Raw genomic sequence first — 27,718 nt, forward strand, 5'->3', positions numbered from 1 at the left:
TGTGTTAGCTGGGTACCTCAGTTCAGTTCAGTCTCTCAGTCATGTCCAACTCTTTGCAATCCCATGGACTGCAGCACGCCAGGCTTCCCTGTCCATCACCAACTTGGGTTGGGTACCTAGGGTAACTTTGTTGGACTTAACAAATTGGACTTTGGAATGCACTCTCAGAGTAGAACTCATTGGTATAGAGGGGACTTACTGTAACGACCACTCAGGATAGAGACCTCATGGGAATCTGGACTTTGAGTACCGTTGCCTCTCTGATTCGTTGGGGAAATCATTCACTGTGCCAAATTTCTCACCAGAAACCCTACCACACAGTTAGCTGGGATGTCCAGGAAAATAAGCCAGAAATTATGTTTAATGTTCCCAAGCAGCTGCTCTGTAACTCACACATTAAATATTTTTATGGTGGGCTCTCTCTATGAGTCATGTGTTTGACGACTGAGCCCACTAAGACTTGAATGCAATGAGTTCCCCCATGGCTTCCTTGGGCATCAGAATGCACACATTTCAGAAGTACAGAAACAAGCAGGCCAGCTTGGATCCTTTAAGTTGCTTTCAAACCTGAGAGGACGTTGCGCTTTATTGGTGACAATAACAGCAACTGGGCTATCTCTTTGTTTTTTTCACCGATTGCTGGAAGAGACAAAGTTTAAATGCCTGAGAGAAGCACCGCCTGTGAAGATGAATCGGGAGGGCTATGATGCAAACTCCTTATCGGGGTTGCATTGTATGCTTGGCATCTATTTCATTATCTCCCGTTTCCTACTTATAATGTAATGACCAGCCTTTTCCTGTTGCCCAAGGGCAGCAATTTCCACTTTAGACAACATATTTCTTACATATCCTTTGGTAATCATGGACACCTTGGTGATTTCCCCTTGTTCTCTCGACAAGAGTGCCCTGCCCTCTTTCAAGCAGAAATGCCAGACTCTCGTCTCTCCTTTGCAGGCAGGAAACCAGTGACCTCTAGTCAACAGTCTGAGATTTCACAGCTCACGTGGCGATGAAATTGAAGTCGTCTATAAATGCTAGGAAAAAAGCCGCTTCTGAGGGTGCCACCAGGTCAGCCAGCCTTTGGAAGAATGTGGGCCAGCAACAAACTTTTCAGAGGGACAGTCCCTCAGAAGAACAAAACATACTCCTAAAATAAATGTAGACCCCATCAAGTTTAGAAATAAGACTTTCTCACCACATCCAAACAGCAGCCTTGCTGGGTGAAAGAGGTGAAAGAAAGACAGTGACTGCCCTCCCTGGATGATGTCACAAAGGGGAGGTGTCTCTTCACAGTGTCTGTCGGTGGTGGGCTCTCAGTCAGATGCACTCAGAACTCCCAGGCTCAGGAAAAGCCCATGTGTCCTCTGGTCCAGGGGCCAGAGGAAGGGTCACCACCAGGTAAAAAGGAAGCTGGGGCCAAACCAAGGGGCTAGCTGCTGCCTGAACAGGGTGAATGCTTTTGAAAAGGTCCTGGAACAGACGTACTGAGTCTGCCTGGTGGGATCACACAGAGAGACCAGAGATTAGCTGGAGGAGAGACTTAGGCTGGAAGGAAAGAGCCCGGTTACAGCGCATTCCTGTCCTCCGTCCTCATAGAAGGCAGGGAGGCAAGGAGTGTGCTCCCCCAATAGACACAAAACTATGCCCAGAAAGGGAAGGAGTTTGCCCAGGGTCGTGGACTGACAGTGGAGGAAACCGAGACAGCCACTCAGGAGCAGGAACCTCCAAGGTCCACCTTTTTGATGCTAGGGCCTCATTACTTGAGGTCCGCAGACCAGCAGCACCTCAGTCTCCTGAACGCTTGCTAGAAATGCCCTGAGCTCTGCTTTGAATCCGAGTTGCCTTCCTGTGGTTCATCTTCAGGTCCTTTAGAGTCAAATCTCAGCACCCAAGTCAGGTGGTGGCACGTTCCCAGGTCAGGAAGGGGCTGTGGAATCTCTGGAGAATAAGTTCTATGAGGCAGGACAAGCGAAGTTGCCCTGAGAAGTCAGTGTTCTAATGTGCAGACTGAAAGCGATGATTAAGTGAAAGCTCGTGAAAGATTAAACAATCAGTAGATGCTGCCTCTCTCATTGATTTCGAGATTAGGAACTCTGTCCATCTCAGCATCCAACCATTCACCAAAGTTACTGAGGGTAAAAAGTCTTATAAGGATATAGGCTATGTCATACCAGTAACTTATTTTGCCAGCTTGGTCAGTACAGAGGAGCTAAAGTAGCACATCTTCAGAGCGAAGCTGAGCTTTCAGGTTTAAATTACCAGAATTCTCGCCTAATGGAGATGACCACTCTCCAACTCTTTAGGAGATGGAGACAGAGCAAGATCATGCAGGAATCAAATAGACTGAGAAGCAGCAGATGGTTTAGGAAACAGAGGCAGGGGATGATGCAGGTGAGTGCTTGTCTACAGTACCACCCCTCCCCCCAAAATGAGCTGATATTAGCATTCAAGAGACCTAAGTAGTACCAGCAATGGTCCTGGGACTTTTCCCAGGGTCCTCAAATGCCATCCATTGTCCTGTACCCTGAATCCTAGCAAAATAACTATAATCTGGCATCTTTTGAGTTGTCATGAGTTCAGGAATATCATGAATTCATTTCTGAGAATGTGGGCACTTCAAGATTCACAAAGTTGATCCTCTCCAACGTGAAAACCTTTGCTGACATGATGCTGTAAACTCGCTACCCCATATCTGTCCCATATCTTTAAACATATTCATTTGAATAACCACTTGTACCCATGTGTCCACTCTCTATCCCATTCTTAGGTCCCGAATCAACTTTCTGAGATGCTCAGTACTTCGTATTCTCCTCCCCATTCAAGCAGGGAAAATTTAACACCATCACTGTCCTCACTAGGTTGAATGAGAAGCTCCTGTTCTGGTCCCTGGGTGCTGGTCCCTGTCCTGTGGGCACCCCAGTTTGTGGACAATTTTTTTGAGTCCCTTTTGCAGTCTCCATCCAGCTGGCGAACTCCTTGTTTGGGGCAGAGCTCACGCCCCTAGACTTTGAAGCCAGGCCTCTGGACACCTCACAAGATGGCTAGGACTTCACCTTTGGAAATCAATTTTCCAGATGCTTTCTCCCCACCAGGCATCACGTATTCAATACACTGAAAGTCTACACTCCATTTACCACTGGGATCCTATCACCTCCTACCTATCATAATCACATTCTTAGCGTTGACCCCTGACTGAAACGTGCCCCTTGGACACTCTTGTCCAGCCTCCCTTACCCCAGGCAGCATCCTCAGCCCTGTGGGTTCCTCCAAACTCTGTTTGCTTGCCCCGGCTGGCAGACTAAACACTACCTAGACCCACCAATGTATTTCCTTCCATGGCTGAAGATGGAATTCCTTCTAAAAAGTTCACTTAATTTCAAGACAGAGGAGCTCAAAGGACCCACCAGCATGGAGGAAGCCACATGGTCGAGTTTAACACACGTCATGAAGATGAATTTAGGAAAGGGGTAGAAGAGTACCTGCAAACAGAGGAAGTGGGGTAACGCTGGCAGGACTAGGCAATCACCAAGCTCAGCAGGAAATGGAAAGGAGATTGGTTTGTGGGGAGGCACCCAGATGGAAAGTGGGGAGGGGTGTGGCCTCCTGGAGCACGCGGCTCTCCCTGAGAGCTCGAAGCCCCTCCCCCCATGGAGGAACGGTGGGGGGAGACCACTTCTGTGCTGAACATTCACTTTTAGCATACAAGAAAAAAATAAAATAGCCGAAGTTAAGATTTCAGGACTCAAATCTATGTCAGACCCACTATGAAACTATAAAACAACCTAAGTTGAGAAATTGATTTCCATGTACCATTTCACTTTTTAAGCCAGTGAAATTTTGACTATAGACTTAAACTAACTTGATTATCTCTGTGCATCATCTCATAATTCCCACTAAGTGTTCAAAATAAAATTGCATTTAATCATATATGCACATATACGTATTTATATATACAGTATATATAATACATATATGTGTATATACAGACACAATTTATTGGGGAGAAATTAAGTGAATAATGCCATGTAGTTACAAACTCAAAACTGGCAGTATTATAATGTTGCTTTCCAGGCACTAATTCCAGTCAATGTAGAGATTAGAAAGACATGCTAACATTACTGGAATCTGACTTCAGCCAAACATAAAGAGATAGGCTTATGCTATTTTTAATAGACTTTTCATGATAATCCCACAAATATAAAGAAACAAAGGGATTGGGAAAAGTCCATTCAAAAGCACATTATATCCCTGATACAAATACAAAACCTAGCTCATCTCTTTGGCCGACTCAAAAATTAGCTATGTAAATGGGATAAAATGGATTAAGACAGCCTTAGTATAAGTGTCAAAGATAGACATAAAATGCAATATATCCTTTCCTGCTCATTCTGCATTGTCTTGTCATCTGAAGAAACTTCTCTGGTTGGTTAATAGCCTTGGATCGCTTGTAATCTACCCCTGCTCTTTGCCTTCTATGAATTCTAAAATCCTTATTGTCACCAGAAAAAGGAAATGTCTTTTATAAATACAGATGCCGAAACTGTGAACAAAATACTAGCAAGCAAAATCTACCAACATATTAAACGAATTACATAACATGTATAAACACCAAGTAGGATTTATCTGAGGAATGCACAGTTGGCTTAGCATCTGAAAATCAATTAATGTAATATAACATATCAATTTAAAAAAGGACAAAGAAACATATGACCAGTTAAATTAATGCAGGAAAAGCATTTGACAAAAATCCAACCCCTTTCCTGATTTTAAAAAACTCAAAACAAAAACAAGAATAAGTGATGTACTCATCCTCTAGGGCTGCCATAACAAAATATCATGAACCTGGGTGCCTTAAGCAATAGAGATATATTTTTCACAGTTCCTGAGACTAGAAATCCAATATAAAGTTATCAAAGTTGGTTTCTGGTGAGGTCTCTCAGGTTGCAGATGGTGGCCTTCTCATTATGTCCTCACACAACATTTCCTCCATGCGTGCATGGAGAGAGAAGGAGAGAGAACTCTAGTGTCTCTTCCTCATCTTATTAGGACACAAGTCCTATAGAATTAGTACCCCACACTCATGGCTTCATTTAAACCTAGTTATCTCCTTAAAGGCCCTATCTTCAAATGTAGTCACATTGAGGGTCGTTATGGCCTCTACATATGAACTTGGCATGGACACAATTCAGTTCATAACAAATGGAAATATCCTGAACCTGATAAAAGGTATCTTTGAGAAACCCACAGCTAACATCTTACTTAATAGGAAAAGACTAAAAGCTTTTCCCCTAAGATCAGGAATAGGACAAGGGCTTCTGCTTTCATTGCTTCTACTCATCATTTCACTGGAGGTTCTAGCAGAGCAATTAGGTAAGAAAAGGAAATAAGTGTATTCATACTGTAAAGGAAGAAGTAAAACTATCTATTTGCAGGTGTTATGATTTTGTATATAGACTGTCCTAAAGAATCCACAAAAAAATATTTGAATTAATAAGTGAGTCCAGCAAGTTTGCAGGAAACAATAGCAATATGTACACATCAGTTGTAAGTCTATATGCTAACAATGAACAATGCAAAAATGAAATTAGAAAAAGAATTCCATTTACAATAGCATCCAAAGAATAAAATACATAATAAATTTAACAAGAAGGGGCAACACCTGTACAAGGACAACTACAAATTACTGTTGAAAGAAATTAAGGAGATATACATAAATGGAAAGACACATCATGTTAATGGATTGGAGAGTTTAATATTATCAACATAGTAATACTTCCTAAGCTAATCTACAGATTCAGTACAGTCCCTATCAAAATCCCAATAGTCCTTTTTATAGAAATGGAAAATTCAACTCTCAATTCCATATACAATTGCAAGCGACCTTGAATGCCAAAACAATCTTGACAAGGAAAGGACAAATTTGGAACACTGCTACTTCTCATTTTTGAAACTTACTACAAATCTACCCCTTCAGTGGTAGTGGCATAAGGATAGACATATAGGTCAATGGATAGAATTGAGAGTCTAGAGATAAACCCATATACCTATGGCTAATTGAGTTTTGATAAGATGCCAAAACCATTCAATCAATAAAGAACTGTCTTCCACAAATAGTATTGGTGCAATTGCATACCCAATATGCAAAAGAAGAAAACTGAAGCCTTACCTCATAAAATATACAAACATTAACTCAAAATGTATCAACAATTTAAATAATAAGGACTAAAATATTACAACTACTTGAAAAAAAAAACCTAGGAATAAACATTCATAACATTGATTTGGCATATTTCTTAGATATGACACCAAAAACACAAGCAACAAGCAGATATATTGGGTTTCATCAAAGTTAAAAACTTTTGTGCATCAATGTATACTATCAAAGAGGGAAAAAACAACTCACAGAATGGGAGAAAATAATTGCATCTTATATCTGATGAGGGTCTATCACCTAAATTGCATTTAAAGAACTCTTACAACAGAAAGACAAACAACCCAATTTAGAAATGCACAAAGGATTTGAATGACATTTCTCCAAAGATGATATACAAATGGCCAAGAAGCACATGAAAAGATGCTTAGTATCTTTAGTCATCAGGGAAACTGAACTCTAAACCACAATGAGATAGCACTTTATAGTCAGTGGGATGGCCAAATTAGAAAGTGGAAAATAACAAGCTAAGTGAGGATATGGAAAAACTGGAAACTAATACTCTGCTGGTGGGAATGTAAAACGGTACAATTGCTGTGGAAAACTGTTTGGCCATTCCTCAATAATTTAAACATAGAATTATCATTTATTGCTATTGTTCAGTTGATAAGTCATGTCCAACTCTGCAACCTCATGGACTGCAGCATGCTAGGCTTCCCTGTTCTTCACTATCTCCTGGAGTCTGCTAAAATTCAAGTCCACTGAGTCAGTGATGCCATCCAACCATCTCATCCTCTTCTGCCCTCTTCTCCTTTTGCCATATGACCCAGTAATTCCACTCCTAAGTGTATACCCAAAAGGAATCAAAGCATGTGGGCAAACAAAAGCCTACACATGAATATTCATAGTTGCACTATTCATGATAGCCACAAAGTGGAAATAACCCAGATGTCCACTAACTGATGAATAGATAAATATTAATAAAATGTGGCCTTACCACATAGTGGGGAATAGGGAGTGACTTCTTAATGGGTACATTTGGGGTGACAAAAAATTCTGAACTAAGGGTGGTGATGTTTTATAAGCCACAATTTTTAAAAAGTGTAATTACCAATTCTGTGTCATGCTTTCAACTTCATAAGATGTCTGCAAATGACAAATATTTTGGAATTCAAGAAAGTAGCATCACGGGCATTTGACAGAAGAATAAAGACATAAGTGCAGTGTCTTCCTTACTGCTGAGTCACTTCTGTCGTGTCCTTCTCTGTGCGACCCCATAGACAGCAACCACCAGGCTCCCCCATCCCTGGGATTCTCCAGGCAAGAACACTGGAGTGGGTTGCCATTTCCTTCTCCAATGCATGAAAGTGAAAAGTGAAAGTTAAGTCGCTCAGTTGTGTCTGACTCTTTGCGACCCCATGGACTGCAGCCCACCAGGCTCCTCCATCCATGGGATTTTCCAGGCAAGAGTACTGGAGTGGGGTGCCATCGCCTTTTCCGAGTGTCTTCCTTAGGCCTTCAGATTCTGCCTGAAACTTAGCACAAACTCAAAAGGGGAATGAATGAATGACTGAGCAAAATAATGAACAAACCAACTGGGATTCAGGAAGCACAACTGACTCCCAAGTTGATATAACCGGTGAGGGAGAGCTGACATGCATTGTGAGCTAACTGCAGTTCAATTTTATGTTATCTTACAGGAATTTGAGCCAGAATTTAAGCCAACACCTTCAGTCTTTGCCTGCCACATCCATTCCACTGCATCACGCTGTCTGCCAGAAATATATTATTTTTTTGTACTTCAAGGAATTGCTAATAATTTAGTAAAACAAATGACACACATCCATCATTCCCCATTAGTTTAGGCAGCGTATAACAACATACAACAAATTCTTCTAGAAAAGAAGCCAATTTTCACAAAGCTAAAAGGCAAGATTTTCCTAAATGTAGTTTTGATAAACTGAGAAATGTTCTCAACATCTAACCACATACACAATCCCACGCGACCAGCCTATTGTCAGAATCTGTGACATCCCAGGGCTCAGCTGTAATGCTCCCAGGCATGAAGTGGCCTCTCCTGTCCTTCATAACTCTGTATGGTGAAGCAGAAATAGTTATAACAAGGGACTTCGTTGCTTATCACTTTGGCCCCTGCATCACGCCATGTAATGTTAGCTAGAGACTTCTTCCACAGGGCCCCAGGCATCTGCTTAAAAATAAAAAGTATCTACTTGTCAAAAGATTTGTTTACTTGACACACAATATGCAGACATGGATGACTTGTTGGATTAAGAAACTTCAGTCCGGATACTGAATCACAGGTGTTCTTATTTACATACAAAGACTTGGCATTAAGAAGTTAGACAAGTGATGAGACCACTCAGGATCCAACACAAGGAAGGTGATAGTGTCCTGGCTGAGAGCTCTGCATCTGAAGTCAGACAACCTGAACCAGGACGCTAGCCAGGACCTACCTTCCCAGCAACACCCATCACCTTGACCAAGTCTCACTGGGCTCCCTTTTCTTTATCTATTCAATGGATTAGTGACACTATCTAACTCAGAGTGTTAGTATGAGAACTGAAATTAAAATACACAGTGTATGTGAAATACTTAACGTGGTGCCTGGCAGATAATGGTCACTTGAAAATATAAGCCATTAGGAAAATCCACACCATTTGTTAGTATATGTTAGTCCAGAAATGACATTAAGAAAAGAGTTGAAAACCATGATAAAGATAATAGTTTGAGTCTCTGATACAAGGAACTTACAAGTGCAGAATTTCTCCCTAAAAACAGATTTCTGGGCACAGTGTCATCAGCATGAGAAAAAGAATTAAAAAGAAGCTGCATTCCATGGCCCAAGACTTTCAAAAGGAAGTGTGTTGAAGGAGATTTGGGTGACGCTCAGAAATGTTCAGGGATTCAGCTTGGGTTGGAATTTTCAAAGAATATATACAAGATGGAAAGAGCGCACAGTCCAGGACGAAAACATGAGCTGACGCTTGGCCGTCCGAAGGCAATGGGGCTTCTAGAAAACTGACTACAGCAAAGCCTGCTCTTTAAGCTCTGTTCAGAGGAAGAAATGCGGGGGAGGAGCGGCCGGAGCTGGTGGTGGAAAGTGTGGGGAATTCCTAACAAAAGGAAAATGAAGCCCAAGATGAATGGGGAAATGAGAGCCTAGGGCTGTGCTGAATCAGGTCAAAGCCAAGAAAACTGCATTCCAGGCAATGGTGCAAACTTCAAGTAAGTTGACTCAATAATAATGCAGACAGACTGGGGATCAAATTCCTGTTCTGCCTGTTTCACTTTGGACTCATCTTTTTTTCTCTCTCTCAGCTCCATCTCTTTGTCTATATGATGAAAATAGTAGTATTAGGTTGTTGACAATTTAATGACTCAATCTAATATTTAATTTGCCTATGTGTTAACAATGATGAGATTAGATAACATAATTAATTTCACTCTGCTTAGTTCACAATACAGGTTAGCTCCAGCTCACCTATACTGGAAGACTTGCCAGATAGCTGGACATGGGAAAGTACCAGAAAATGTTCTGATTTTATACAAATAGAATACTCATACTTTAAAATTTTAAATATGCTAAACAGATCACTTAAATTTCATAATTACAATAAAGTCATGTATATCATTATGCCCAGGGTACCTTTCTTTCATAAACATTGTCTTATTTTGATTCTTAAAATGATCTTTTGAGCTATGTGACTAATATGGGTCCCCTTGCCGTATCCCAGAAAGTGAGCAATTGGTTTGAAGACAGTCCATACATGGTAGAGATGAGACTCCCGACAGAGGCTTTAGTACCTGTTAACTGCACCACAACCCCTTTGTATTTACAAGTGAAAACCCCCAGAAATGGCTCTTCAGCTCTAAAGCAAAGCAAGCCCTCGACTGTGAGGTTCCCAGGCCATCCCCAGTGTCCCTGGAAGAGGGAGGTCTGGTTACTTGGGAGCTGGCTGGGTGGAGCAGGGATTCTCTTCACTCTCTTAAGAGGGTGGTAAGTACCAAACATTTTCCAGTTTGGAGGGAATCTTTCAGGAAAGCTGATCCATCTGAGCTGCTATTAATACGGAGGAATCCCTTGCGTCATTATCTAGTGGAGGGGAATAAGGATTTGGGTTTTAAGCTGGTAGTTCTTAGAATTAATTTCCTATTTTCAACCAAAGGTCACCTTCCCCATTTTGTTCGTTCTGTCATAGATTGTAACACTTCCTGCCTGACTCAGTGTAAAAATGGGGAGAAGAGGAAAAGTTCACTTATTTATTTATTTGGCCACTCAGCTTGCAGGATCTTAGTTCCCTGACCAGGGATTGAACCCGCACCCTGGGCAGTGAACCTAACCACTGGACCACCAGGGAATTCTCAAATCCGTGTGGTTAGGTATGTAAGCACTGAGCAGTAAGGGTGAGTTTGGAATACCTACAGTAGCATCAAGTCAACGCATCTTTCATGTCTGTCTTGCTGCTTGCCTGAAATAATCCGATTACAATTCATAACCAGAAGAGCAAGCATATTCATGCACAGCCCACTGTGTGCCTGGCCCTCTCCCTAAAAAGTAAGGCTGTTGTGAATGTTGCCACTGTCTTGGGCTCACTTTCCAAACAGTTTGAACCTCCCTGCAGGGCCTGCTCTCCATCACATGTTTGCTTCAGTAAATAAGAGACAGGTCGCAAACACCAGAGCCAGTTCTCTTTGGTGAGGGCTAATTGTTGAAGGCTTCTTCAATTTATTCATATCAAAGAAGAAAATAACAATACACCGCCCACAAATGCCTCTTTTAATGTGTCACCTCCTCCTCATTCAATCTTATTCCCAGTGAAGATCCAGAATTGTACTTTACTCTGTTTGTAGTACAAGAGAACTTCATCCTTATCTTGTTAAATACAGTTTGTACTGCTGCTGCTGCTGCTAAGTCGCTTTAGTCGTGTCTGACTCAATGCGACCCCATAGATGGCAGCCCACCAGGCTCCCCTCTCCCTGGGATTCTCCAGGCAAGAACACTGGAGTGGGTTGCCATTTTAAGTTTCCACTAAAACTGTTCTTCTTGTTAAATGAGAAAAGCAATACAAACTCTTTCCAGTTAAGTGTTCCTCTTTTCTCTAGATCTTCAGCAGTATTTTAGGGTTTAAAGGAAGCAAGTCTCGTCCTAAAATGTAAATATAGATCTTCCATTGGCTCCAGACATGGCTTTGCCTTGTGGCTGAATTTTGCAAACAGACAAAAACAGAATAGCCTTTCTGCATTACTCAAGTTCTCAAATTACTCTGTTAGACATTCAATTATTCATATTCATAATAAAGACAGAGCTTAGTATGAGGGGAATGTGCACTATTTTTTCATTCCAGGATGTCATTGATTATATACCTACCATAGATTTAATCACACCTGTAAGCATTCAAGGTGAAGAAATACGAGATTAATTTCCCACATGTTAACCTTTATAATTTAGAATGCACTATATGATCACAATACATATATCAGTCACATATGTTTTATATAGATCATAAAATGCATCTCAATATGAGGAATGTGAGCATATGAGAAAACTCCATATCTTGGCTTTGAGAAACTTAGTGTTTGCTTTCACGTTTTCTTGTTTGTTTATATTCACTGTTGCCCCTTGTCCACCCCAGTTTGTGTTATTAATTAAATTGTAAAAATTATATTCCTTCCTGTTGGTGAAAATTAGATTTCTGAAATACACACCAGGCATCCTAAGAGTTGGTAAACAGGAGAAACGTAAGAATGAGTAAGGATGGTGAAGAGAAGTAGCTGTTTTTAGAGAGAATATTTGGGAAGAATGCCAAATCTATCCAGGGTCCAGGATGAGTGTAGTCAGAGTAGTTTTGTCTGTTTGCTTGTTTTTAAGGCTTCAGAGTCAGAATCATCTCTGGAAAAAGTGTTTCTACATAGAGGAGGATTAATAAAGTGACTGTGTGAAAAATCCAGGTATCCTGGGATCGCCTGGTTGCAAAGGTAATTTATACTGAAAACTGAGAGGTCATTACTTGGACCCCAGTAATAAAGGGCCCGTGATGAAAGGAAGCGAATTACCTTGCTTTGGAGAGATATCAGAGGTAACTAAAAGAAAGATTATTGGGTTAATTTGAGTAGGTCTCTATTCAATGAATTATCTGTATATACATGGTTTAAGTAATCCACTGGGACCATGTTATACTCAATACGTGTCAAGATTGTTCTGGTCATTTTCTAATGTTTCCTTGTCTCACACACTATTTAATGCATCATTTTAGAGAAGCCTCATTGCAAGTGGATGATTGGATATTTTAGAGGTCAGAATATTCATCAATTCCAAACACAGTGCTCTTCTGTTAAAGAAATAAGATGATCACTACAGGCACATGACAGAATGGAAACATTCAGGAACCACACTTACCTTGAAGAGAGCCATCTCAGAAAAGAACTAAGCCTGCAATTATAGGGATCCACCACCAGGTGGCAGGAGTGTTGAATCGCGACCTGGTAGTGGTTCTGAAGCAGAAATCTGCATCCCATCAGTGTGGAGCTCATGCCTGGGGCGTAGCAACAGACATGATTCAATAACTTAGATTTCTTTATTTTTAAAATGCTCCTCGGGATATTTTTCTTAGATGAAGAATTATAACCAATGCTCTTTATAAACATTTGAAGAAAATCAGATCAAATCAGATCAGATCAGTTGCTTAGTCATGTCCGACTCTTTGTGACCCCATGAATCACAGCACGCCAGGCCTCCCTGTTCATCACAAACTCCCAGAGTTCACCCAGACTCACGTCCATCGAGTCAGTGATGCCATCCAGCCATCTCATCCTCTGTCGTCCCCTTCTCCTCCTGCCCCCAATCCCTCCCAGCATCAGAGTCTTTTCCAATGAGTCAACTCTTCGCATGAGGTGGCCAAAGTACTGGAGTTTCAGCTTTAGCATCATTCCTTCCAAAGAACATCCAGGGCTGATCTCATTCAGAATGGACTGGTTGGATCTCCTTGCAGTCCAAGGGACTCTCAAGAGTCTTCTCCAACACCACAGTTCAAAAGCATCAATTCTTCGGTGCTCAGCCTTCTTCACAGTCCAACTCTCACATCCATACATGACCACAGGAAAAACCATAGCCTTGACTAGACGAACCTTTGTTGGCAAAGTAATGTCTCTGCTTTTGAATATGCTATCTAGGTTGGTCATAACTTTCCTTCCAAGGAGTAAGCAAGAGTCTTTTAATTTCATGGCTGCAGGCACCATCTGCAGTGATTTTGGAGCCCCCAAAAAATAAAGTCTGACACTGTTTCCCCATCTATTTCCCATGAAGTGATGGGACGGGATGCCATGATCTTCGTTTTCTGAACGTTGAGCTTTAAGCCAACTTTTTCACTTTCCTCTTTCACTTTCATCAAGAGGCATTTTAGTTCCTCTTTCTGCCATAAGGGAGGTGTCATCTGCATATCTGAGGTTATTGATATTTCTCCCGGCAATCTTGATTCCAGCTTGTGTTTCTTCCAGTCCAGCGTTTCTCATGATGTACTCTGCATATAAGTTAAATAAGCAGGGTGACAATATACAGCCTTGACGTACTCCTTTTCCTATTTGGAACCAGTCTGTTGTTCCACGTCCGGTTCTAACTTGCTTCCTGACCTGCATACAAATTTCTCAAGAGGCAGATCAGGTGGTCTGGTATTCCCATCTCTTGAAGAATTTTCCACAGTTTATTGTGATCTACACAGTCAAAGGCTTTGGCATAGTCAATAAAGCAGAAATAGATGTTTTTCTGGAAACCTCTTGCTTTTTCCATGATCCAGCGGATGTTGGCAATTTGATCTCTGGTTCCTCTGCCTTTTCTAAAACCAGCTTGAACATCAGGAAGTTCACTGTTCATGTATTGCTGAAGCCTGGCTTGGAGAATTTTGAACATTACCTTACTAGCGTGTGAGATGAGTGCAATTGTGTGGTAGTTTGAGCATTCTTTGGCATTGCTTTTCTTTGGGATTGGAATGAAAACTGACCTTTTCCCAGTCTTTTCTATTTTGAAGAAAATAGAATATCTTAAAAATAACGTTCAATATCACCTCCCAGAAATTGTCTTATTTTGTATTCCTTACAGTGTTTTTCCTTTGTGTATGTATTTTCATAATTAGGATATATGTGTATGTGCATTCATACATGTCAACATATATATGCACATGTGTATCTCTCTACATATAAATACACACACATTTTTATATACATTCATCATTTTACACCCAGTGCTCAGCACAGTCCTTAGCATGTAGTAGGTTAATATAAAATTAGTTAAAGTAACCGATAATTGGATTTGTAGATTTAAAAGATTGGAGGATTTAAAACACAGCCAAAAAAAAAAAAGAGAGAGAGAGAGAAAGAGAGAAATAGAATTGCTCAAGGGTGAAAAATAAGCAACAGATTCCTTTTGTCCCTGCTTCCCTGGTGGCTCAGACAGTAAAGCGTCTGCCTGCAATGCAGGAGAGCCGGGTTCGATTCCTGGGTCGGGAAGATCCCCTGGAGAAGGAAATGGCACCCCACTCCAGCACTCTTGCCTGGAAAATCCCATGGACGGAGGAACCTGATAGGCTACAGTCCCTGGGGTCGCAAAGAGTCGGACAGGACTGACGATTTCACTCTCGCTTTCACATCAGACACGGGCTGTTGTCTTACAGGTCCTTACCTTTGTTGTGCCTCCTAAAGAAAGATAAACTCAAGGGAAAAACATGCAGTTACGGGTTTGGGAGGGTGGTCATAAGGTTTTGAACCCACAAATTAATCACACAACTTCCCTTCATGGGAAACAAATGATCAGTTTATCAAACAGAAAGGCAAGATCACTGCCCTCAGGAAATAACAAGGTTAGGGATGTGGCTCAGGGTAGGAGTCCCACACTGGACTACTCAGATTCTCTTTCATGAACTCTGTAGGTGAGTGGTTGAGAAAGCGTCTTGGTGATTGGAGGTTAGCGTAAAAGTCAAACCCTCTAGAAGTCTGACTGCAATTTCCTACTTAGAAGAAGGTAGAGGGTCAAGGAAGAAACACTAAACTCCTTAGAGAGAAACCAAGGGGTGGGGAAGACACATCCCAGTTATTTCCCCTGTAATGTGTCATCTGTGTGTGCCCTAATCAGACATGCCCTCTTACCTAATTATTTCTCTTATGTCCAGTGAAAAACTTCTAGGGTCTTCTTGTTCTATTCTCATGGATTTATTACAACATAGTTTATAATTTCGGCTGATGCTGTCCCTGTCAATGGGATCTTCTACAGATATTTTTCCTATTATTTACTGCTAGGATAAAGAAATTCCTCTGTATCTGTTCCATTTACCAAACTTTATTATTGGTTGTAATAGTTTTTACACTTAATATTCTCATATTTTCTAGATAACATTATACTATCTACAAATAATGAAAATTTTGTCTAGTCTCCAATACTTAAGTCCATTGTTTTTGCTTAATTTTTTGCTTTATTGGCTATAAACTCTAGTATAATGCTAAACAATGGGTACAATTATCTTTTGACTTTGTTATATGAAGTCATTTCTAATGGATCACATTTAAATAGGATACTGGCTTCTGCCAGTATACATGGAGTTTACAAACAAGATCTGTAATTTTAGAGTATATTTTGCTCAAAATCAGCTGGAGATCTCCAATTAAACTGTTCAAGTGGGGGACTAAAAATCTTCAGCATTTCTAGGTTTTAACAAAAGGAATTCTTTGAAATGAAGCTGAAACCACCCAAGGACCTATCTAGTTTCTGCATCCAGCTCAAAGTTGAAACCAAAAAAAGAACTGAACAAATTTAAGCAGTAAGAGTGCAAACGATAAACTAGATTTAATTGTGAGTATCTACAACTGAGTTTTGGATTATCTAGACGTGTAGAAACATTTCAGCAAAGCTTTTATATCTTTATTTTGAATAAATTCATATTCTACACCAGAATAGTACAGAAGTCTCAGCTTGTGTCATCTCAACTCAAAACAATCATGTGAAAAAAGACTGTTTATCTCATGAGTTTTATCTTATAAATGTTTGTCAAAAGGAGGTGCTAATGAATAAAGGCAAAAAGATGATGCCTATGAAAATATTTAGACTTCAGCACATACCCATTTTAACACAGAAATGTTAGACTACTCTTCATTTAACAGGATTTACTCAGAAGTACCAGATATCTCAGCTCTTCTGGAGAATCTTTTTCTCACTTAAAAGTAAGTTCTAAAGAGAAAACTCAATTAAAAGTGACAATCACTTAAATTATATTAACCATAAAATGCATCTATGAAAAAGTTTATATTTTTAAGCCAATAAGAAAACAGGTTTTAAAAGTGTTTTGTAGAAAGGCAAGATGTTGCAGTCTAAAAGGAGTGTTTTAGTGTTTAGAATAAACATCAACAGCACTGATGGCGGTAAAACACTAAAGACGACTTTGTTCTACACTGCCTCCGATTATCACCTGATACAGCTAACTTACAAATTTGATTCTAGATGGCAGTTACCAAGCCGGAGGAAATTGTTGCTTTAGATTTTTTTAAAAAATAGCCCCATTCATTTTGAGAGGTTTCTATATTCTTGGTACCCAAATGAAATAAAGTCCATGCAAACAAAGAAAAATGTATAAGTCCATTTCATGTGTGAGTGAGGGTGCAAAAATCTTAAATAAACTGCTGCTGCTGCTGCTGCTAAGTCGCTTCAGTCGTGTCCGACTCTGTGCGACCCCATAGACGGCAGCCCACCAGGCTCCCCCGTCCCTGGGGTCACTAAATCCATTAGAATGTTTAAAATATTGCCATGAAATGCTAGGAACAGAAGTACACTTCAATATAAGAAAATCTATAATGTAATCTGCCATGTTAATATGTTAAGGACAAATATACTATGACTATTTAAATAAATGAAAAATGGTAACCTGTAAATAGAACACAACTTCATATTTTTCATCAAAAATTTATATTCACTTGATGAAGAAAATTTTGATGCATTTGATTTAAACCAGTAATCAAAAGTAATAGTCATAATCACCACTACCATTTAACCTAGTGTTGGTATAGGATTGGGAAGGAAAACATAAAACTATGCTTATTTGCATGTGACATGACTACCAATGCAGAAAAAGTATCAGATAACCTATTAAAATTAACAAGTTTTTAGCAACTATCCTATACACAAGGTTCATCTACAAAATTCAATAGCATTTTCAAATACCAGCAAAAACTAATGACTTCTGTTGTCAGTCATCATTGTTCAAGACAGTTGTTTTCTACAAATTCAGCATGAGAACTGAGGTGGCAAATACAGAATTATCGCTTCTGGAGGAAATACAGGCTTAAGCTCCTATGAAACTCTGGTTACAACAATTTTATCAACTGATCAATATATAACTTGATTTTGCATGCACTTCTGTTTAAAGACACCTTAGTTAATATACATTATTGATTCATTAATGCTGAACACAAGGCCAACACACACAAACATTTTCTCCATAAGGCAAGTTCTTCCTTTGGTTATCTAATTTATGGTAATCATTAACTTTATTTCAAGAAATCTTATATTGAAGTTAACTGTAAATTGATTTTTGTAAAAACTTTCCCAACACTCATTCCACTAGCATCAACAGGTAACACAAGGTTCTTAAATTAATTTTCTTCTATTTCTTTCAACCCTTTCATAAACCATGGATGATCCATAGCCTTTGCACTTAGGTACTGAAAGAAATTAACAGATATATTCATGATCTTTTAATTAAAAGCTTCAAAAAGTTGAGCAAAGATACTTTCAATATTTATCAAACTGTAGAATGAAACCATAAGAGAAATATTAATCTCTTGCTTTAAAATTCTAAGAAATCCAGATTTTTAACCTAATATGGCTGGAACACTGTTTTCATTGGAATTAATTTCTCTATGTCTATCAGAAATTACACGTAGAAAAAGTGTAAAAAATTCAATATTATCTATGCCACAAATTCAGTTTTCTGGATTGTGAATTGACAGTATTGCCATATAAACTTGGAAGTTCTCTGAGATAAAATATACAAAAAATATTAGTTGAGTAGCATTTCATAGCAGGTAACGCCACCTCTAAAGCTAGAACCTGTGTTTACAGATTTTCAACTGTTGAGTCAATTGGTGTTGATATTCTTAAGGGAGTATTGTATTTTGTGACCAATTATTTGATAGCTTAAATGAAGGTTTTCACTTACAATAAAATATCTTTACTATGTATTTGCTTTATAATTTTCTAAGAAAGTTTCTATAGCTCAATAATTTCTTTTACCATCTTTCTATCTAAAATCTTTCTTTTTTTTCTGCGCAAGAATTTAAGCTATTCTATAGATGGCAAAAGTTGTAAGTCCAGTTTCTCTTTAAAATCATTTAAAATTTTTGTGTTGGTCATTTAACTCTGATTGCAAGTGATTAATTGTTATAGATTATTTTTCTTATCATTTTTATATTTGCTGAAAATGTCTCTTAACATTATCGTCCTTCTTATGTTTAAATTTTATTTTTTTTGCTGTGCTAGGGCAATCTGTAATTGTCATTCATCACAAACTTTGTTACATATGTTTTCCAGTCTCTAACTCTCTCTTTTTTTAATTGGTTCTTATTGTTATACACATCCACATCTCCACTTGATTCTGCATCAGTGGTTTGGTTTCCTTTTAAATGCAAACATCTGGTAATACTTATTTTTAGACTCAAAAAATAAGTTAAATACATTGACTAAATAGTAATAACTTTAAAATGTATTTATTAATTACAATTTGCACAAGTATCAGACTAGCTCTTCCTTTTTCATAATGTGTTCAAATAAATACACTACAATGCTACAACAGCATATAGAAAAAAAAAATCTTTTTAACTAAACCAGTTGGTTGACACCAATCATTAACAGGTCTATAATAAGTTTACACATAATAATAGAAACGATGCATGTGCCTGACGACACACCACACTAAAACAGAAATATCTTACATAATGAAATAGTTAAGTGCATGCCTATCAAAACAGTTATGTGTGATGGAAAACATTTTACATTATTTCAGATTTTACATTTAAATTAATTAAAACCAAATAAAATTAAAATTCAGTTCCTCAGTGGTAACCTAAGTGCACAGTAACAAGAACTAACAGAGTTCTAGAGGAATTAAGTATTTCAGTGTGGAAGAGAAAAATTTACAGTTAATTGAGGAAAATGTAGGGCCATACCTTAATGATCTAGAAGAATGACAAAAGCATAAAACTTAAATATGAAACAATCGCCAACACATTATTATCAGATCATACTAAAATTACTTCTTCATTGGAAAAGACTCTGATGCTGGAAAGGATTGGGGGCAAGAGGAGAAGGGGACGACAGAGGATGAGATGGCTGGATGGCATCACTGACTCGATGGACGTGAGTCTGAGTGAACTCCGGGAGTTGGTGATGGACAGGGAGGCCTGGCGTGCTGCGATTCATGGGGTCGCAAAGAGTCGGACACGACTGAACAACTGATCTGATCTGACCTGAATGGCAAAAACCGTGAACAAAGTTAATAGATAAATTTGAAAGCAAGATAGAGCCAAGCATTAGTAGAAATATGAGATGTAAACCCCTTCCTCAAATACTGGTGGAAGTATAGACTGCTTTTGCTACAGAGCTCAATCTAGCACTATTAGTCAAGGGAGTATAGCAGTTCTTCAGTTGCAACCCAGCAGATCTCAAGCACTCACATGTTAGTATGCTTCTTGCAGCATCCTTATAATGCTGGAAGTTGGGGGCCAAAAAGGAATCTTTCCTAGAAGAGTAGGTATGTAAACGTGGTAGATAACTTCCACGGAGAATTATTTAATATTGGATTGGCCAAAATGTTTGGGTTTTTTCTGTACCATCTTATGAAAAATTTAAATGAACTTTTGGGCCAACCCATTAGTGAGAAGAACCAATTGTTGACCTTCAGCCACTAAGTCATGTCCAATTCTTTGCGATCACCTGGACTGCAGCACGTCAGGCTTCCCTGTCTTTAACTGTCTCCCAGAGCTTGCTCAAACTCATGTCCGTTGAGTCAGTGATGCCATTCAACCATCTCGTCCTCTGTCTCCTCCTCCTCCTTCTGCCCTCAGTCTTTCCCATCAGTATAGTCTTTTCCAATGAGCTCTTCAAGTCAAGTGGCCAGTGTATTGGGGCTTCAGCTTCAGCATCAGTCCTTGCAATGAATATTCAGGGTTGATTTCCTTTAGAATTGACTGGTTTGATCTCCTGGCTGTCCAAGGGAATCTTAAGAGTCTTCTCCAGCATCAGTTCTTCCGCGCTCAGCCTTCTGTGCGGTCCAGCTCTCACATCTGTACGTGACTACTGAAAAAACCATAGCTTTGACTTATGGATCTTTGTTGGCAAAGTGATATCTTTGTTTTTAATATGCTGCCTAGGTTTGTCATAGCTTTTCCAATTAGATGTACATAATAAACATAGAGAAATCTCTAAAACAAATAGTTCTTAGTGGGAAAAAAGTTATAAACAAAATGGATATTATGATATCATGTGGATAAATTAAAAATACATGCCAATCACAATACCAATAACACAGTTTGAAAGAATACTCCCAAAATATATATTAAAAATATCAGAATTATTGTCTGTAGGATAAGAACAATTGCAATGAGGTGGACTAAGGGTTACAATGTGTGATAAGCTGGGAGTATGATTAATTAAATTTTCAATTTTTGAGAGCCAAGAAAATTGTTCTGAAGGACACTGTACGACAGGATGACCTGAGATAACTTTCCACACACACACAATTCAGTATAAAACATTTTTAAGACTATGTTCTAAAGCATTGCTCAGAAGCAGGTAATGAAGTGTGAAAAGAATCCACAGATGTAAGCAGGCACTTAAGCCCTTTTCTCCCAGAAGCATTGGAGGAATACTATTGAAATCAACTTTCTGATTTTATTTCCACACACAGAGCACAAGAACAAGAGATAAAGTAATCTCCCAAGTTGGAGCATCAAATATATGCCCACTTAAAGTCAAAATTCAAGGGGATAGGGCAATTTAGAAACAAATGACATCACATAGAGGGACAAAGGGGAAGCTCGCCTACCTTGGTTTTAGCACCACGCAGAAGGGGACAACACCTCCCTTGATATTTCATCATCTCTGCTGGCTTTCACACACATTTTCAACTCAAATTCCAGCTGTCCCTATGTTCTGAACAATGTCAAGCCAGAAATTCAAGTGGTCTCAGGTTAGTAATATTCAAAATTGCTTAGAAGGAAAGACAATCCTTTCCAGGAAATCCAATTTTCACTCAGTTCTCAAAGAATTCCCACAGATAAATTTCAAAGGAACATCATAAAATGTAAAAGGAAATATAGCAGAATGAGTAAAAACCAGTTGATGGTAAAATATGGCAAAGAAAGAAATTCTTTCTCCAGGTATACTGGAAAAAGAAAGAAGCGTACCAAATTTCTGAAACTATTCTCTAGTTCTGAAATTCAAAAAGTATTAGCAGATTAGATACAGCTGAAGACAGAATTATTTATCTGAAAATTAAATCTGAAGAAATTATTGAGACTGCCACACAGGATGAAAACAAGATGTTAAATTTGAAGATGAGCTAAGATATGAAGAATAGATTGTCATGGTTTTACACACATTTATTTTGAGTCTATAAGAGAGAAATGAAGCAATGTTTTTATTGGTGATAATATCAATATTCTAGAAATGATTATAAGACACCTTTCTTGAGATTCAGGTAGCCCAAGAAAACTAAAAACGAAAATTTATACCCAGATCCAAAGTATTGATATTTCAGAACACCAGTGATAAAGACTTGAAAATTAGGGAGAAAAAAGCAAAAACAGAAAAAACAAATGGCAGTTACACTGACAGTTGACTTGGCAACAATGGAAGCCAGAGGATACCACTGGAGTGTTGGCAGAGAACTGCCAATCTAGAAATATACATATAGTTAAACTCCCTTTAAAGTTCAATCACTTAAAAAAAAAGAGAGAGAAACAGAAATTTTTCTCATATAAACAACAACTGATCTATAAACATTTGGTAAAGAAAATTTTAAAGGATGTTCTTTAAACAGAAGGACTATAAACTTGGATAACTGACCAGCAAGAAGGAATAACAAGAAATGTATTTATAAATGTAACAGGTAGATCTGAATAACCATTGACTATATGGCAAAATAACAACAACAATACTAAAAACTGGTGCTTAAAAGTAGAATTAATCTAAAATATCTGAACCAAAAAACAAAAGCATACTTATCTTAAATCTTTGTGTTGTTTATGAGTAAGGCAGATATTTGGTGACCTATACATTTTGTTCATTGTCCCTTTTAAAATATCTGGAAAAATCACTGGGTTTGAACAACAAGGGTTTGAACTGTGTGAAAAAGTGAAACTGAAAGTGTTACTTCCTCAGTCGTGCTGATTCTTTGCGACCTCATGGACTGTAGCCTGCCAGGCTCCTCTGTCATGAAATTCTCCAGGCAAGAATACTGGAGTGGTTAGTCATTCCTTTCTCCAGGGAATCTTCCCTTTCAAAATACCCAGGATAATCCCTAATGCATAGTGACTCTTAAAACAACAGAGATTTGAACTGTGTGGGTCCACTTAAATGTGGATTTTTTTCAATAAACACTCAACCTTCTCTATTTATGGTTCCACACCTATGGATCCAAATAACTAGTGATCACAAACTTGGTTGAATTCCTGGATACAGGACCTGCAGATAACAGAGGGCCAACCACAGGGCATGAGCATCCCCAGATTGTGGTGCCCGCCATGGATTCTGGCATGAGTCCCCACACAGATAGTGACAGACAGCTATATGTATGTTCTGAAAGAATTGGGAGAGAAAGAAAAGGAATGAGAAGTTTAAAGTTTCAATCAATCTGAAAGAAAAAGGAAGGAAAGGAAAAAGGAGATATTAAAAGCACAACATAGGATGGTAGAAATACATCCAACTATACTGAAATGAAAATAAAGCAAATGAACTAACATCCTGGGTTAAGTTCCTCCTACAATAGAAACAAAAGTTGTAGAATATCTAGGAATAAATACAACAGAAGATGTACAAATTTAGAAGATCTGAACAAAGAAAGTGAGATCCTTGAATAGTAAGACAATGTAGAATAAGTGTCCAACTCTTTGTGACCCCATGGTCTGGAGTCCGCCAGGCTCTTCCCCATCCCTGGGTCGGGAAGATCCCCTGGAGGAAGGCAAGTATTCTTGCCTGGAGAATCCCATGAACAGAAGACAATACGAAAAGTATGTTGATTCTCCTTGGATTGCCCATTCTATTCAACACAAATGCACACAAATTTCCAACAGGTCATTTTCTGCATTAAGCTGGTTTTGAAATTTACTTATTGCCAACAGTTAAAAAGAGCATTGTTGAAGAGACAAGGTGGAGGGATGTGCCTGACTACATATCAAGACATATTATAAATGACATGATTAGGACACATTTCACTGGTGCAGAGAGAAACAAACAGAAGACAGACTTACACAAACACAGAAATCTAATCGTGACAGAGTGGTGCTGGAGATGGAGGAAAAATGGTGCAGAAAGCATTTGCTTTTATATGTGGGGAAAAGGGAACTGATATCCCCATTTCATGTGACATATTAAGTCATTTTAAGGTAAATTTATTTATGAAAGAAATATTGAAAGCAAAACTAATAAACTTTACTAAGATGATGTTTTAGATGGTTAGATGGCATCACGGACTCAATGGACATGAGTTTGAGTAACCTCCAAGAGTTGGTGATGGACAGGGAGGCCTGGCCTGCTGTGGTTCATGGGGTCGAAAAGAGTTGGACAAGACTGAGCAACTGAACTGAACTGAAGATGATGTAGTTGACTTTTACCTAGAAGAGGAAAACTTCATTAGATGCTAAAAGCACATTCTATTAAGGAAGTGGTTGGCCACTGGGTCTTAAAATTACTCTGAAGATGTGAAAAGACAATACATATTGAAATAAGACATCTTGCATACATCCTGGAGCAAATACTTTTTCCTAAAACATGTGAGTATATGCCCAGTATAAAAAATAACAAAAATGGCAAATGATCCAGTACAGAAGTGGGCAAACTATTTCAATGGTGCTTCCTACGAGAGAAAAACGTGAAAACATGTTCAATCTCCCTAATAAGCAAGGGAACTCCGATCAATACTACAGTAATGTTGATTTTATCACTAGATTGGCAAGAAGTCTGAAGCCTGACAATACCAAGAATCAGCTGCAATGTACAGTGGGAGTGTAGGGGGTCCTTCCCATGCCTGGAAAGCAGGATAGTGGTGTACCCACCCAATTTAAGGGGGGTGACGTCTAAGTGTACGGATGCAAGGTCAGCAAAGGAGTGAAGGAACCAGTAGTTTAAGCAAAACCAGTCACACTTTCTATAATTTCCATGTCTTCATTCAGTGGACCTAAGATTCATTCAGTATCTGAAATCATAATAATCAAGATAAACCAACTAACTATACCAAAAAATCACAGAAATGCACAAACCAGCTGCCACCTGTTTTTGCTGCCATAGGGAGAGATTTTATTTTACGGTATGTTTATTTATGGTAATGCCATAAAATAAATATTTCTCCAATATAATTGTTAAGAATCATTAAACTAATTGTTACAAGAGAGAACCCAGTTTTTATGAAATGCTTTACTATGATCCATATGTCACAAACAAGTTTATAAAATATTATATGGGTACTATATAAAAATGTATGCTAGGGTTTTCCAAGTTTTGTTTGCTTTATTTTTTTTTTACATTCTCTGTGAAGCAATGGATTCATGAAAAAGAAAAAGCACCATTGATAAAGGTAACCATGCCTTTGTGGTTTCATTCAACAAAATTCAAAGGGCCCATCTGAGTTTTAGTATCCAAGGATCTAAGTATTCTTGCCAAATTTGCCTCACTTCGCTGGGTGGCAATTTCACAACTGGTTACAGAGAAGACTGATAAATTGGCAACTCAGTCCATCTAGTCCTGAAATTCTAAAATTCTAGAATGTGTATAACTGAATCACTGAAAATCACCTGAAAATAACATGATGTTGCAAATCAATCATACATCAATAAATAATTTCTAGGAGACATCATTGATTAGTAGTAAGATGGCGAGTTTTCACAGCTACCTACCAAACTTTCCAATTCTAATTACATTATGCGTGCTCAGCCGCTCGTCATGCCCACCTTTTTGTGACCCCATGGACTGTAGCCCACCAGGCTCCTCTGTCCATGGGATTTCCCAGACAAGAGTACTGGAGTGGGGTGCTGTTTCCTCCTCAGGCACTGAATCCATGTCTCCTGCATCTCCTGCATTGGAAAGCAGATTCTTTACCCCTGAGCCACCTGGGACTCCAACTACATTATAGGAGGAAAATATTCCATCATTTTTCTTCTGACATCACTCTGCATCCTTTCTTGCTTAAGTAACTCTGAGCCACAGCACTAGTGATGCAAGTTCTGGGGCTTTGAAGTCAGACAATACTGGGTCTCCCACTCAAGCAAGTGGCTTAGCCTGAGGTTTCTTTTCTATCTATTATCTAGAAAGTCTGGATAATATCCTTCCAGGTGGCTTGTTGCAGGGATTAAGCTCATAGTGTCTCTCAAATGCCCAGCCAGTTCTTGGAACAGAGAAGTCCGCAGTGTGTTCCTTGCTGCCTGGATAAGCAGAGAACAGAGGGGCATAACCTGGGGAACAGGGCAAGGAGCATCCCATCTGAGCAGGGCGCACATCATGCCACCACTGGCAGCTCTGCAAATGACCCTCTCTCTCTCTTGCTGTCCTCTGGGCCTCCAGCTGGCTGACTTATCATTCAACCTCACCTCTGCTCCCCAGGCTCAGATGCACGTCTCTGCCCTCAGGCACCGACCTCCAAGGAATGCCATTAGACACCTGTCACCCCGGCCCTGGCTGGCGTGGTCCCAAGACCTCCCACAAACATCATGAGCAGAGCCAGACACCAAGCAGTCTCTCTCCAGGCCTCTCGTGCTCACAGCCTCCCAACCCCAGGCTCTCGCATCATTCTGCCAGCCAGGGACATGCTTCCCTGACACAGTGCGAGGGCTCTGGACATGCATGCAGTAGAATTTCACTTCTCTGAATGATTTAAAAATGCACATAGCCCAGGCATACAAAAATATGAAAGACCCCAAATTACTGTCATTATACCCAGTTGTCGAAGCATCCATCTCCTTATCTGCCCTGTTCTCCTTATCCTGTTCCAATTCAGTTCCCAGGCGACCTTCCTCCCACAGTCTCTCACTGGGTTCCAACTGTCCTGTTCAATGAGCACAGCTCCCTGAGTTCTGATCTGACAGCCTGGCACTTGCTTTACTAACAGTCTTCCTGTCTTGTTAGCGTGTCTCCAACCTGTTCATTAAATCCTCTCTCAAGCTGCAGGAATGATGGTTTCTAAGATGCAATCTGGACCATAACATTTGTCTCCCTAAGATCCTAAAACATCAAAGATACGATCATCGGGCACTACATTCAGCACCCACTAGTTCTTCAAATGCATCTTCCATTCCTAACATACTGACTTACATGCAGCTTTCCAAATTGGCCACATCCTTTCTTTTGTAAAATCATGGCTTTGGGGAAACAATCTCAAATTTAGAGACAAGTTTCGAGTACACTAATAAAAAGCTTCTTCCCTGCAACATCACTTGATACTAGGTTGCTGACCTGATGTTCAATCCACCTTCAAATGTGTTAGAGTACATTTTCTACAGACAAAGCAATTACCCTATAAACCTACGTGTGCATGCCACGAAGTTGCTTCAGCATGTCCGATTCTTTGTGTCCCTATGGACTGTAGCCCACCTACGGGGCTCCTCTGTCCATGGGATTCTCCAGACAAGAATATTGGAATGGGCTGCCATGCCCTCCTCTGGGGCATCTTCGCGACCCAGAGATCGAACCCACACCTCTTATGTTTCTGTGGTAATGTCCCCCTTTAGTCCTTAGTGTTGGTAAAGTATGCTCTGTCTGGCCAGGAATTTACCAATTTGACCAGCTTCTTCAAAGAAGTAACTTTCAAGTTCTCGGTTGCCTTTAATCTGAGGTGTAAATCTTTTGTTTTCTTTTTAAGTCATTTTTAAATTCCATGTAACAATCATGACCTTTTTATTTGGAGCATTTTCAGTTTTTCATTTTCATAACTACTATTTTACATAGGTTTAAACCAAACATTTTATAATTTATTTTCTATTTGCTGCACCTGTTCTCTTCTTCATTTTCCTCCTTCCATTCTTCATGTTGGTCTGATTCAACCAGTTTTTTTAAAGTAATTTTTTAAAAATTGTTTTGTTTTTTTAATTTTTACAACGCTGTTTGTTTCTGCCATACAACAACACAAATCCGTCATAATTCTACACACATTCCCCGCCCTCCCAACTTCCTTCCCTTCCCCTCATCCCATCTCTCCAGGCCATCACAGAGCGCCAGCCTGGGCTCCTGTGCTGCTGAGCAGCTGCTCTGCAGCTCTGCGTCTTACACCTGGCAGTGTACAGACGCTGACGCCACCTCTCCTTTCC

The sequence above is a fragment of the Bos indicus x Bos taurus genome, chromosome 4 (genome assembly GCF_003369695.1).
Source record: "Bos indicus x Bos taurus breed Angus x Brahman F1 hybrid chromosome 4, Bos_hybrid_MaternalHap_v2.0, whole genome shotgun sequence".
NCBI classification, from domain to species: Eukaryota; Metazoa; Chordata; class Mammalia; order Artiodactyla; family Bovidae; genus Bos; species Bos indicus x Bos taurus.